The sequence below is a fragment of the Lissotriton vulgaris genome, unplaced genomic scaffold (genome assembly GCF_964263255.1).
Source record: "Lissotriton vulgaris unplaced genomic scaffold, aLisVul1.2 SCAFFOLD_1646, whole genome shotgun sequence".
In the NCBI taxonomy this organism is placed as follows: Eukaryota; Metazoa; Chordata; class Amphibia; order Caudata; family Salamandridae; genus Lissotriton; species Lissotriton vulgaris.
Window position 1 is genome coordinate 543,727 of NW_028251078.1, and position 12,701 is coordinate 556,427.

Below are 12,701 nucleotides of genomic sequence, written 5' to 3' on the forward strand. Positions count from 1 at the left end.
GCAGGAGTAGTGGAGGAGGTCCCTTATAATGTTTGCAACAGTCCTATTCTTCCGATCCTTAAGAGAGATACTGATGACAAAGTCTATCGCTTTATTATTGACTTGCGAGAGATCAACAAAATTGTCATTCCCCAATACCCGGTGGTGTCCGATATTACGACCTTGCTTACATTGGTCCCACCAACGGCCACAACGTTTAGTGTGATCGATTTGAAAAACGCGTTCTTTTCCATCCCTGTCCATCCTGATAGCAGATATTTGTTTGGCTTCACGTTAATTAATAAATCGTATAGATTTTGTCGTGTTCCCCAAGGTTATACTGAAAGCCCTAGCATCTACAACTGAGAATAACAAGGACCCCCTGGGCAGTGAAGATCTATAGACTCCTAGGGCAGGGTAGCAACAAATGCGAGAAAAATTCCTAGGATGTCTAGGTATGTGAGTGAACAAATAGGTCAGGCCAGTTATCAAGAAGGAGCAGTAGAGAAGGATTGTCAAAGTTATATAAAAAGTATATTTTTATTCAGTATATTTAAAAATCATATTAGAAATGACCAGAAGGTCAAACAATATGATGGGTATTAAAATATCTTGTCAAAATTACATACAGTAATAATAAAAAATTAACATAAAGTTCATAATCCACAAGGTAAAAGAATATATTGACAAAAACATACAGGTAATCACAAAATTAATAAAACAAGCATAAAAACTCGACGCGTGTTTCGGCAGGGGACCGCCTTCTTCAGGAGACACAGTTTAATTCCTGAAACATAGTTATAAAAGAATATCTATGTTATCTGAGCATTCATAAATTTGTAACAGCATATAAACCACGATATAGTGGAATAACAACACAACCTTTTTATTTATTATTACTAACATATTTAGAACATCATTCCTAACTTAAAGACTGACCATGACTATTGTTTTATACACTCAAAGCCTTTGATAAGCAAAATAATATCTGGCGATTGTGCAGTATCTGACTCAACGATGAATTTTGCCAATCGGTCATAGAGGGCACCCTCTTACATTGAAGAGGCATACACTCGAGCTTCTATTTATAAACTGAAGTAGAATCACTTCTCAATGTATAAAATTCAGACTGTATCTTTTGAGCTGTTAGCACATAATAAGTGTACATTGGTCACAGGTTTTCTTACTGTTTGTTGGAATAGTATCATAACGGACCTTTGGTAAAAGTGTTCAATTTACAATGGTATACTTACAACAGTGGAACTCTATCCATGCAGCAAAGACACTCAAGGTGAACTCTTCATGCAGTAGTTATGCGTTACAGAATAATTTTTGGATGAAGGGAATCCTATTGATAGAATTAACATTATTAAACCGATGGACAAACCCTAGCATCTACAGCCAGGCTTTGAAAAGACAGCTAGATTCCTTTGAGTTGCAGACTGGCGTTGTTCTCATCCAGTACGTGGATGACCTTCTGCTTGCTGCAGACTCTTATGCACAATGTGAAGAAAGTACAATTGCGTTGCTTTCCTTTTTGGCACAGAACAATCATAAGGTTTCGAAGAAAAAGCTCCAATACTGTAGACCCCAGGTGACCTACCTCGGTCATCTGTTGTCTAAGGAGGGGCGTGCATTAACATCCGATCGAATTCAAGCAATTTTAGACACACCAGTCCCCCGCACGCAGAGAGATGTACGTGCCTTCATAGGGTTGACGTCCTTTTGTAGACAGTGGATCATGGGTTTTTCACACATCATAAAACCTTTGCTAGCGTTACTGTCCAAAGCTACACCAATGCCCCTTGAGTGGACAGATGAATGTCAGAAGGCTTTTGAACAGTTGAGGCAGGCCCTTTGTTCTGCACCCGTGTTAGGCACACCAGACTACACGAAACTTTTCACATTGTATGTGCACGAGAATGATGGGTGCGCGTTGTCAGTGCTAGTGCAAGTACACGGGGACAAGCAGAGACCATGTGCATACTTCTCTGCCATTCTTGATCCTGTAGCACGAGGGTTGCCTGGGTGTTTTCGAGCGGTAGCAGCAACGGCAGTAGCTATACGGCAGAGTGAGGGAATAGTGTTATCGCACAAACTGCTGGTGTTGTTCCTCACGCAGTAGATGCTCTGCTAAACCAAACAAAGACCCAATACCTTACGAGTGCACGGCTAACAGGATATGAGCTGACACTTTTGGCGCCACATATTACACTGAAAAGATGCGCTACTCTGAACCCTGCCACTTTATTGCCCTATCCGGTTGAGGAGGGTCAGGAAGAAAAACATCACGATTGTGTTTTCCTGACCGAGGAACAGACAAAGGGTTGTGTCGACTTACAGGATGTGCCACTTCCAGATGTGGATGGGGAACTGTGGGTTGATGGATCGTGTTTAAGGCTGCCAGATGGTACGACTTCCGCAGCCTATGCGATCACGACACTAAAGACAGTGGTAGAAACAGCTAGGATACCACAGAAATCGGCTCAGGCAGCAGAGCTGATAGCCTTAACAAGAGCCTGCGAGTTGAGTGCTGGCCTATGTGTGAACATATACACAGACAGCCGGTACGCCTTCGGAGTAGCACATGACTTCGGGCTACTCTGGAGAGAGCGTGGGTTTCTGACGTCTCATGGAGAACACATTATGCATGGAGAACTAGTGCGTGATCTCCTAAACGCGTTGCTTGGCCCAAAGAAAGTAGCGATAGTAAAATGCAGTGCCCACAAAAAGATCACGGATAAAGTGGGCCAAGGAAATGCCTTCGCAGATAGCATAGCGAGACAAACGGCTATGTCCCGAACTAGCTCCCCTATGTATGTGATACAATCGCAGGCTGAGCGATGGAGTGATGCTAGAGCAGAAATATTGGATATTCAAAAGTCAGCTACTAAATCAGAACTTGCGGCATGGGCAGCAGATGGGGTACTAGATGATGAGGGTTGTTGGAGAAGCAAAGACATGGAGAAATGGAAATTGCCTGCGGCTTACTTGCAGGCGATGGTCCAGATGACACATGGACTGGCGCATGTCGGAGCTCTTGCAATCACTCGACTGTTAACACGAGTCTGGGAACATCCCGAGATTGCGAATACAGCTAAGAGAGTAGTGCAGACCTGCCTGATCTGTTTACAACACAATCCTGGAAAGGGGACCCATACTCCGAAAGGAGGGTTCGTTCCACCTTCTGCACCATTTGAGGTACTCCACATGGATTACATCCAACTCGAGCGCTGCAACAACCTGAAGTACGTCCTAGTGGTGGTATGCGCCTTTAGCAAATGGGTTGAGGCCTTCCCCACGAAAGACAATACAGCTCTAACAACGGCTAAGGTGTTGCTTAAGGAATTCTTTCCTCGCTTTGGAGTTTTCAAATTTCTGTGGAGCGATAATGGGCCTCATTTTGTTGGGAAGATTGTGGAGTATGTACTGAAGGGGTTAGGGATTCAGCAGAAGTTCCACGCTGTGTTCCACCCTCAGTCGGCAGGTCTGGTTGAGCGGTACAATGCTACGTTGAAACTTAAACTGGCCAAAATTGTGGCATCCACGTCGCTGAAGTGGCCAGATGCTTTGCCGCTAGCACTGCTCTCTCTTAGATCAGTACCCCATTCACGAACTGGCCTTACACCATATGAGATGGTGTTTGGGCGCCCCATGAATATCTGGGGGGTACCCAAGCCGCGATTAATACATGATGTTCCTTGTGTTATGATGAACGACTATTTGGCACGATTAACAAATGATTTGCTTTCTATTTATCAACAGGTTCGAGAAGCGCTCCCTGACAACTCTACTGGAGAGGGCCATGATCTTCGCCCTGGCGACCATGTGATGATCCGATCGTTTGAGAGAGCGAGCAGTTTGGAGCCAAGGTGGAAGGGCCCCGAACAGGTCCTCCTTGCGACCCGGACCGCTGTACGAGTGACCAACAGAAAGCGGTGGGTACACTCGACACACTGCCGCCGTGTCTCTCCGGATCTGGTGACTCCTGCTGTGCTGACTGATTACAAAGAGATTCTGGAGAAAGAAAAGAGCCCAGCTGTGACGTCGGCCGAAGTTGAGGGAGCCTTCCCGGACCACGCTGTTGCCGGACGAGAGCACTACAACCTGCGTCCCCGATAAGAAGATTTTTGGTTTTTTGTATATGACTGGTTGGTTACCGCTCCAGGTTTGTGAAACGGAAACCGGGAATTCCAAGGGGGGGATCAGTTCTGCCAGTGTAGCGACACCCGTCTTGGCCCGGAGAAGAAAACAACGGCTACCTCGGAGTTCAGCACCGTATTTTTTTCTTTTTTAGGTATACACGCATGTGTATTTGAGACTTTGTGAACAATTTGAACTATTTGAGACTTTGCAAGAACTTTTCTGAACTATGGCATCAACAGCATCACGAGATAAACGAATATTAGGTGCCATTCTCTTTGTCTTGACTATTGTGGTGATACCTGTAATAGCCTGGGTAGTTGAACTTGTGGTACCTGCACGTGAACATTTGCTGCCGACTACCCCGGCTCCATCTGAACATTTTCACTTTACCTTACCCTACCATGAAGAACGACATCGGCAAACTTATCTGAATAACAGTTTTATTCAGATTCTTCATCACACGCATAATATGACCAATACTTCTAATTGCTGGGTGTGTGGGATGTTACCGGGGCACCAGAAGAGAGGGGGCACCCCACTCATTCCACTCCCGTTTTCGCATAATGGATCCTGCAATGCCTGGTACACCCTCCTCTTTACTTTGAGATGGCCAACCAAAGGGGGGGTGCTTTTCCGTTTGAATAAAATATGCTCCCATGACAAGGATGGGTTTCCACGGGCTGAGGGTACTCGATTTGAATGGGAAGAGTACAGGCCCGACAACGTATCTGCCCCGCGTGTGTACAGCAATCAAAGAAATATCAATGTATCCAGCTCACATGTCATTAATGTCATTGCTACTAAAGCCGATTTGTGTATTAGAAATAAAGGGTCGATTGCGGTAGGGAAAAGTGAATGTAACACCACACTTACTTTTGATAGCCCGAATGGCATCTCATTTGTAGCATCTCGAAACACGTATTTTATCTGTGGAACGAAGGGTTATCATCAGCTTCCATTGGGATGGTTGGGCACGTGCTATGTATCGTTTGTGCTACCTCCTGTATTCATTGCCCCACCAATGTATCACAATGACTATATCTTGTACCACGACTTTGTCCTGAATAGAGTCAAGCGGACTGTTGTCCTGGATGACATAGACCAGACTGATACTGCCTTGCAACAGTATGTGGACTTTAATTTGGGACTATTTTCCTTCGTGGGGGCTGCGTTGAACAGCCGGAAAATAAGACGATTGACGCGTGTTGTCGAGGCTGTAGCGAATGACACTGCCATTGCCCTAGGAAACATCACTGAGGAACTACAGATTTCTAGAATAGTTACGCTCCAAAATCGGATGGTGCTGGATGTAGTTCTGGCTGACCGTGGGGGGGCATGCAGAATTATCGGAAGTAGCTGCTGTGTGTACATACCGGACAATTCTCCATCTGTTTATGATGCCATATCAAAGCTCCATAAAATCGCAGCTGAGATACATCCGGACAATGGAACTTGGACACTTTCAGGATGGTTCTGGTCAATGCTTACTACTTGGGGCTGGAAACTGTTGACGATTCTATGTATAATTGTGGGGGCACAGTTTTTTGTATGCCTATGTATCCAATGTGGCCCAGCCTTATGTTCCATGTGCCTATCAGCTTGCATACCATCGAGACGAGCTCTTGCCCATGACAAAATGATGCTTCATAAAGAAGTAACACAAATAATGTTAATAGACATCGAGGACGAACATCCTGATTATGTTCACTATGAGGTAGATTCAGCTAAACGCTAAAAGGGTCGTCTGTCGTAATTGGCATGGCCGCGTTAGCGATTAGCTGAAACTACACGTTTTCCTCCTTAACTTGGCTATATATGAAAACGCCATTTTGAGTGTTGCGGCGGCCATCTTAGACCATAAGCGGCCTCGTGGCCGGCGTGCCCTTTAGTCCGTTGTCCGTACCACTGACCACTTCAGTCTGCCCAGCAACAGGCTATTTTTAGTACTGGTCAAGCTTGCACATGCGCAGTCCCAACTGACCAGTTACCCCTCAGGAATGTGCGCCAAACTGACCAGCGGAGTTGTGCCCCCTCCAATGAGCTGGCTGTGTTCCAAAACATGACCATATATGTACATAAATGTGTTCTAACTTGTGCCGCCTATCTTTTATTGCCCCAAAAACTGTATATAAATCAGGGTCACACTGGTGTTCAGTGTGATACCTCTTGCATTACCGAAGGGTGCTGTATGAGTGTACCACCACCCCATGGGGTCTTAATAAACTTGTTCTTTGCCTTTTACAGTTTCCGTGCCAACAGTTCTTGAGTGTAAGTGGGTTATCTTCGGAGCATGTAGGCCTTGGGAACCCTGATTACTACAACACGGCCACCACTCGAGTTAAGGCTGGAATTAATTACTACAAAATCATGTATCCTCCAGACCAGACCAAAGCTTCAATGAAATGATTGAAGCATAACACTATTGAGTGTTTCCCTGATTCTCTTTTTGTTGATCAATTCTACAATGGTCGTTTTGGGAAGCTTAAAAACAATTTCATTTTTCTCACTCACGACACCCCCTCTTGGTCCACCAGCGTATATAATTCCCTTAATGTCACCTCCTCCTCCTCTATCCCTAATGGGAAACAACTAAAAATGTCCCCCTCTGCGTGTTTCAAAGGCTCCCTCACTATCTTACTCTATAACAAAGGTACTGTCATGATCCAAGGTAAAGACACCTGTCTCTCTCCCTTTGACCACCTCTTCCCCTCCCTACTCCCCTCCTCTGTGACCGGGCTATCCCCTGACTCTTCATCTAGCTCTACCCATTACTCCCTTTCTCCTCCCCTGACCCCCCTACACTCCAATAGGCTGCACCCTCAAGAAGCACAGGTCGGCCCACCCCCTCCCCTGTGCCCTACTCTTCCATTCCCCCCCCCCCACAGTATGCCCCTCCCTTCATCACTTCAGCCTTACCTCTAGCTAAGACACTCCTTGTCCAATCTGCACCGTCCCGGTACTCCAACCTCATCCCCTCCCCCTACTCCTACCTGCCACCCCCTTCTTAGTCCACCTCTCCTCCAACCCTCTCCCTTGGTTAACTTTCCTTTCGCTCCCTTTATTCCTCCCTCTCCCCTTCTTCTCTTCCCCCTCCTCCCCCGTTATTTGCCCTGATTCCTCCACAAACCCTTTGCACCCCTTTCCTTCCCCCCACTCCTCCAGCAATGCTGTGCTACCCCCATACCCCCCTTGGTAACCCTTTCCATTTCCCTCCATCGGGCCCAGCAAAACCACCTCCTTTCTTCAACTTCCCTTTCTCCCAACCCCACTCACTCTGCCAGATGCCCGTTTATTCACAGCCACCTCTCCTAGCTGACAGGACCGCTCCAACCACCTCCCCTCTTTTCCTCCCAAACATCCTTAATTCCTATGACTCCACGAAGTCCTCCCCTCTCCTCCTGCACCATTGCCTTGATCTGCACCCATCTCCCCCTAACTTTGTCCTTAATTCCTCTCCTTCTTCCAACGCCAACGAAGACAACTCTCCCCTCACCTCCGACTAACCAACTCCTGCTCTCAACTTCCACCTTCCCCCACCTATGAACCCTATACCCCAACTCTCCTCCTGTCCCCCCACCTCTCTCTGCCCTCCAACACCAATCTCAGCCCCTTCTGTCTCCATCGAGCCACCCAACAATCCGTGCTCTGCCCTACATTCTCTGGAAAATAAGCTAAGCTCTCTTATCATCTCCATCTCCCAGCTTGTAGCTACCATTTCACTTTTAAGCTCCAAGATTTCCACTTTTCCATTCACCTCAACTCCTTTGGAAAACCTGCACCTTCCCACTAGATGCTCCTCGCCCCCCCACCCCATTATAGCCAAGCACAACCTGTCATCTGCAAACATCGGTAACTCACAGAATCTCCTAGTAATCATACTATCTACACTATTCCGACCATCTCCTCTGTCAGAACCAAGCATCCACCTAAACCCTCCCGAGCACCCCCGTATAAGTACAATATCCCCATCACCCTTCATAGCTCGAGTGACCCTGTCACCAAAACAGTCTTGACCGAGTTGCGCTGTCTGCTCCATAACTGCAGATCTGCAATAAAACACAAGCTGGAAATCTCCGACACCATCACCCTTCACAATATTGACATGCTCTTCCTCACAGAGACCTGGTTCAACGATACCTCTCACTCTACGTTTGATCTCCTATTACCCACAGGCTATTCTATATTTAGGAGTTACAGAATTGACAAAGTTGGGGGTGGTGTTGCAGTCATCTTTAGAAACACCCTTCAACTTAAGGCTTTTCCTATAAGCTCCTTCTGCACTTTTGAACGCCTATCTCTTGAGCTTTAATTGCACCACCGCTCACCCCTCAGATTTCATGTCATTTACCGCCAGCCTTGTAGCGGCCCTTCGTTCATGGAGGAACTCACTGACTTCATCAGCGACCAATACTCGTAAAGTGAAAATCAGACCTTCGTGGGTGACTTAAATCTCCACTGGGGCGTACCGCATGACTCTTCGGCGAACTCGCTGGCCACCTTCCTCTCTTCAAATGATCTTATCCAACACTGCACAGAATCAACACACTATAGGGGCTCAATCCTGGACCTTGTTATCTCTAAAGCAGGCATGCATTCTATCGCTACCCCCATTCATGTAGACTGGTCTGACCACCTCCTCATCCCATTCTCTCTTCACCTATCACACTCTATAACTCTTGGTCAACCTAAGAGGGCTACCTCATTGTTTCGTGACACTAAAACATTGACATTGGTTGCCTTTGTGAATCAGCTCTGCTTTCACTTCCAAGGCTTGACACGAACCTAGATGTTGACGAATTCACCTGCCAATGCCTCACAGTCCTTGCAGCTGAAATCAATAACGTCGCTCCTCTCCAAAGCAGAAAGATAAGGCCCATTCCCTCAGCACCTTGGTTCGACAAATCCCTCTATGAAGAAAGGAAGCACCTAAGACTCCTGGAGAAACAATGGAGGCAAGCGCCCTCCACCGATAATTTGGCCATGCTTCGTTCAGCAAGATCCAAGTACCACAAGCACATCTTCCTCGGGAAAGCGTCGCACTTCAAAACCCTCCTGAACTCAGCCAAAAATAGACCCAAAAAACTATTCGATGTCATCAAGAATCCTAACTGCTCTACCCCAACCTCCGAGTTGGAGGATTCTACAAAGAAAGCTGCAGATTTCGCTATATTCTTTGACAAAAAAGTGAAATCACTGGTGGATCAGGTCGCTCATCCCACCCCTCCAGAGGAGCGCAAATCCTCAGCCATTTGGCAGAAGTTTGACCCCATCTCTGAAGATGCCCTCCTCAATTGCATCCTCGAAACAAAGCCCTCCAACCATTCTCTTGACCCCATCCCTAGTGCCATTGCCATTGACTTCTATACCCATTCCTTTTCCTATTGGACCACTCTGATCAACCTTTCCCTCTGTCAAGGCTCCCTTCCTGTCTCCTCCAAAACTGGGCATGTCACCCCTCTGCTTAAAAAACCCACTGTTGATGCGAATGACCTCAACAACTTCCGCCCCATCACCAACCTACCCTTTCTTGCGAAGATCACAGAAAGATGTGTAGCGAAACAACTCTCTCGTCATATCAAGGACAACGATCTTCTTGACAATTTCCAGTCTGGCTTCATCCAAAATTGCAACACTGAAACAGCCCTGCTGCTAGTGATTGATGACGCACTGAGGATTCTCGATTCGGGGGTGTCTTGTCTTCTAATTCTCCTTGACCTTTCTGCAGCCTTTGACACTGTCAATCACAACACTCTCCTCAACACTCTTCAACAGAGAATGGGCATGGAGGGCACTGTGCTTAAATGGTTTGCTTCCTTCCTCTCTGATAGATCCCAAATGATCAAAATAGCGAACAGTCTTTTATCTCCTTTGACAGTAGGTCAAGGTGTTCCTTAAGGCTCTATACTTGCACTCACATTGTTCAATCTCTATTTACAACCGCTGGGAAATCTCCTAAGTAAATCCAGGATCCACTATTATCTCTATGCAGACGACACTAAAATCTACCTCAAGGTTGCCTCCACTCACGATCTCTCCGTCCTAAGATTCACTCTCGACTCCATTTAAAACTGGATGTCAACTCATCAACTGATTCTGAATCCCTCCAAAACTGAATTCCTCCTCCTCTCCTCCTCACTTTCTCCTCCCCCAGTTCAATCATGGATGGATCAGATGAATTTACTTAACAATAAACCTATCATTGTCGACAGTGCAAAATCCCTTGGTGTCATACTCGACAAAAAACTCAATCTAATCTCCCACATCAATTCCATTGCAATGTCTGCTCAATACCAACTGCGCCTTCTTTGGGGAATTTGTCGCTTCTTACCGGAGCAAGACCTTAAAACCCTGGTCCAATCGCTGGTCCTCTCCAGACTGGACTACTGTAATTCTCTTCTTACTGGCCTCCCCAAATCCCACCTGTCCCCCTTAAATCTGTTCTCCATTCAGCAGCTCTCTTCATTTATGGGGCCATAAAAAGCGACCACATCACACCCATGCTATCCACCCTGCGCTGGCTTCACATCGAGGCAAGATCTATTTACAAGACTGCCTGTATCACCCACAAAGCCTTGCACTCCTCCTCTCCTCGCTACTTGGCGAATAAACTGAAACTCTCTGGAGGCTCTAGAGACCATCACAAAATGCGGAAAATCTACTGCTTGAACCTCCCACTTTCAAGAAGGAAAGATCGATGGCCCAATCCTTTTCAGGCAACGCAGTGAGAATCTGAAACACTTCCGCCTCAGCTCCGGACCACCACCTCCTCCCAGGCCTTCAAAACGGACCTCAAAGTTCTCCTCTTTCAAAGACACTTCCAAATTTAACTCACGCCCTCTCGATTATCTGAAGGAAGAACTTTCATTATAGAAAATCCTATTGTACTTGACTATGGAAGTGCCTTCCCAATGTTCTGCCATTTATTGCAGTATTATCCTTTTACCTGTGTTTGGTACTCCTTTGTAACATGCACAAGTCACTTTTCTCTTGTAACACACTGTTTGCTACCTCTTACATTTTGTTTGCTTTCGATACTTGCACAAGTGCCACCATTGCCTACATAACGTTTGTTCTTGTGTTTGAGTGTCTGCCATATATTGCAGTATTTTACCTCTACTTGTACTTTGTATGCTTTTGTAACCTGCACACATGCCACTTTTTCCTCCTGTATTTTACTGTTTGCTACCTCTTGTATTTTTTTTTGCTTACAATTGGCACTTTTGCCTCATGTAACTTAACATTTGCTTTTGTGTAATTTGTTCTCATGTAATTTTCTCCTCATGTATTATTACTGTTCCTATTGTGAAGCGCTCTGACGCCTTCGGGAAAAGTCCGCTCTATATAAAAACGCATAAAATAAATAAAAATAAAATAAGCTGGTGGGTGTGAGCGGGGCTGTGGAGGAGGCTCCGGCACCCACCTCCCGCGCCCTCATCACCAGCCTCAGACTCCCATGGCTAGGACTCATCGCCCCTCCCCTGGAGGATTTGGGGTGGGGGGGGGTGACATACCAATGCCACCCTCACCACACTCCCTTTCGCCATTATAGTGGCGACTAGGCGCTCCCAGGCGTTAAAAATAAAACAAAGTACATGTCACAGAAGGCAGTGTGCTCGCACACAAAGCTGGAACATTAACTTCGTGGCGCGCCTTGAAGCAAAATCTCACTGACTCATCAGGAACAAGAAACAGACTTGTAATATTTGACACCTAGCGCTAAAGTTCATATTTAACACATAACCCAACAGCTGGGGATATAGCTCAGTGGTAGAGCATTTGACTGCAGATCAAGAGGTCCCCGGTTCTAATCCGGGTGTCCCCTACTTTTAGAAAAGATTATCTTTTTTTTATGCAGAAAATTATTTTAAATACAAATTCCTTGCTTTCAGAAGAAACATTTTGTAATTACTTAGCCCAGTTTTCAATGCACGTTTAACAGGAACGAGAGGGAGATTCAAACTTTTAACATTTAGGACTCTTTGTCTAAGATTAAATGGCCCGTTTCTGCATTCCTTCATTTCCACCCTGGTTTCATTATGCGAACCCGTAACATGTATGGATAGGTGAAAGGGCGCCTCACTCTGGAAAGGTTTTGTCGTGCGCCTTTTCACTACCGTATAAACTGGATCCGAGGGACACGAGGGCAGCAGGTGCAAGGTCCTTAGTGCAATGGGGGCGGGGTCAGTGATTTAAAGGGGGGGCATGTGGGTGGGGGAGGCAAAGGTGTGTCTAAAAGAAAACACAGTTCTGTAATTATTTTGAAGTAACTGCATATAAATTAATGTAAACACATTAAATGAAGAAAATAAATGCCAGTTAACCTGATTAGTGAGAACAAGACAGTACAACAGTGTTTCTCAGACTGTGGGTCACAGCCTCTGGTGGGTCGCCAAAGTTCAGCCAATACATAACGATGGCTTTAAATTCCGGGTATTTCTGTCCCATTTGCTGGGCTTCAAAGACAGAGGTCAAAGGTCGTTTATTTTCTAACATGGAGACAGGTGTTTAGGAATTCTATGGCAGGACAGGAGGCTTCAGATTATGCTTTCTCCATTTCTTTACTACTAACAGCAGCC

General features: G+C 46.0%; 1 non-coding gene across 1 annotated transcript; it reads left to right on the forward strand.

Moving 5' to 3' along the window:
- The first annotated feature begins 11,875 nt into the window (after positions 1-11,875).
- TRNAC-GCA (transfer RNA cysteine (anticodon GCA)) lies at positions 11,876-11,947 on the forward strand. Its single transcript has one exon. It is a non-coding gene; the product is annotated as a tRNA-Cys (tRNA).
- Positions 11,948-12,701: the final 754 nt, after the last annotated feature.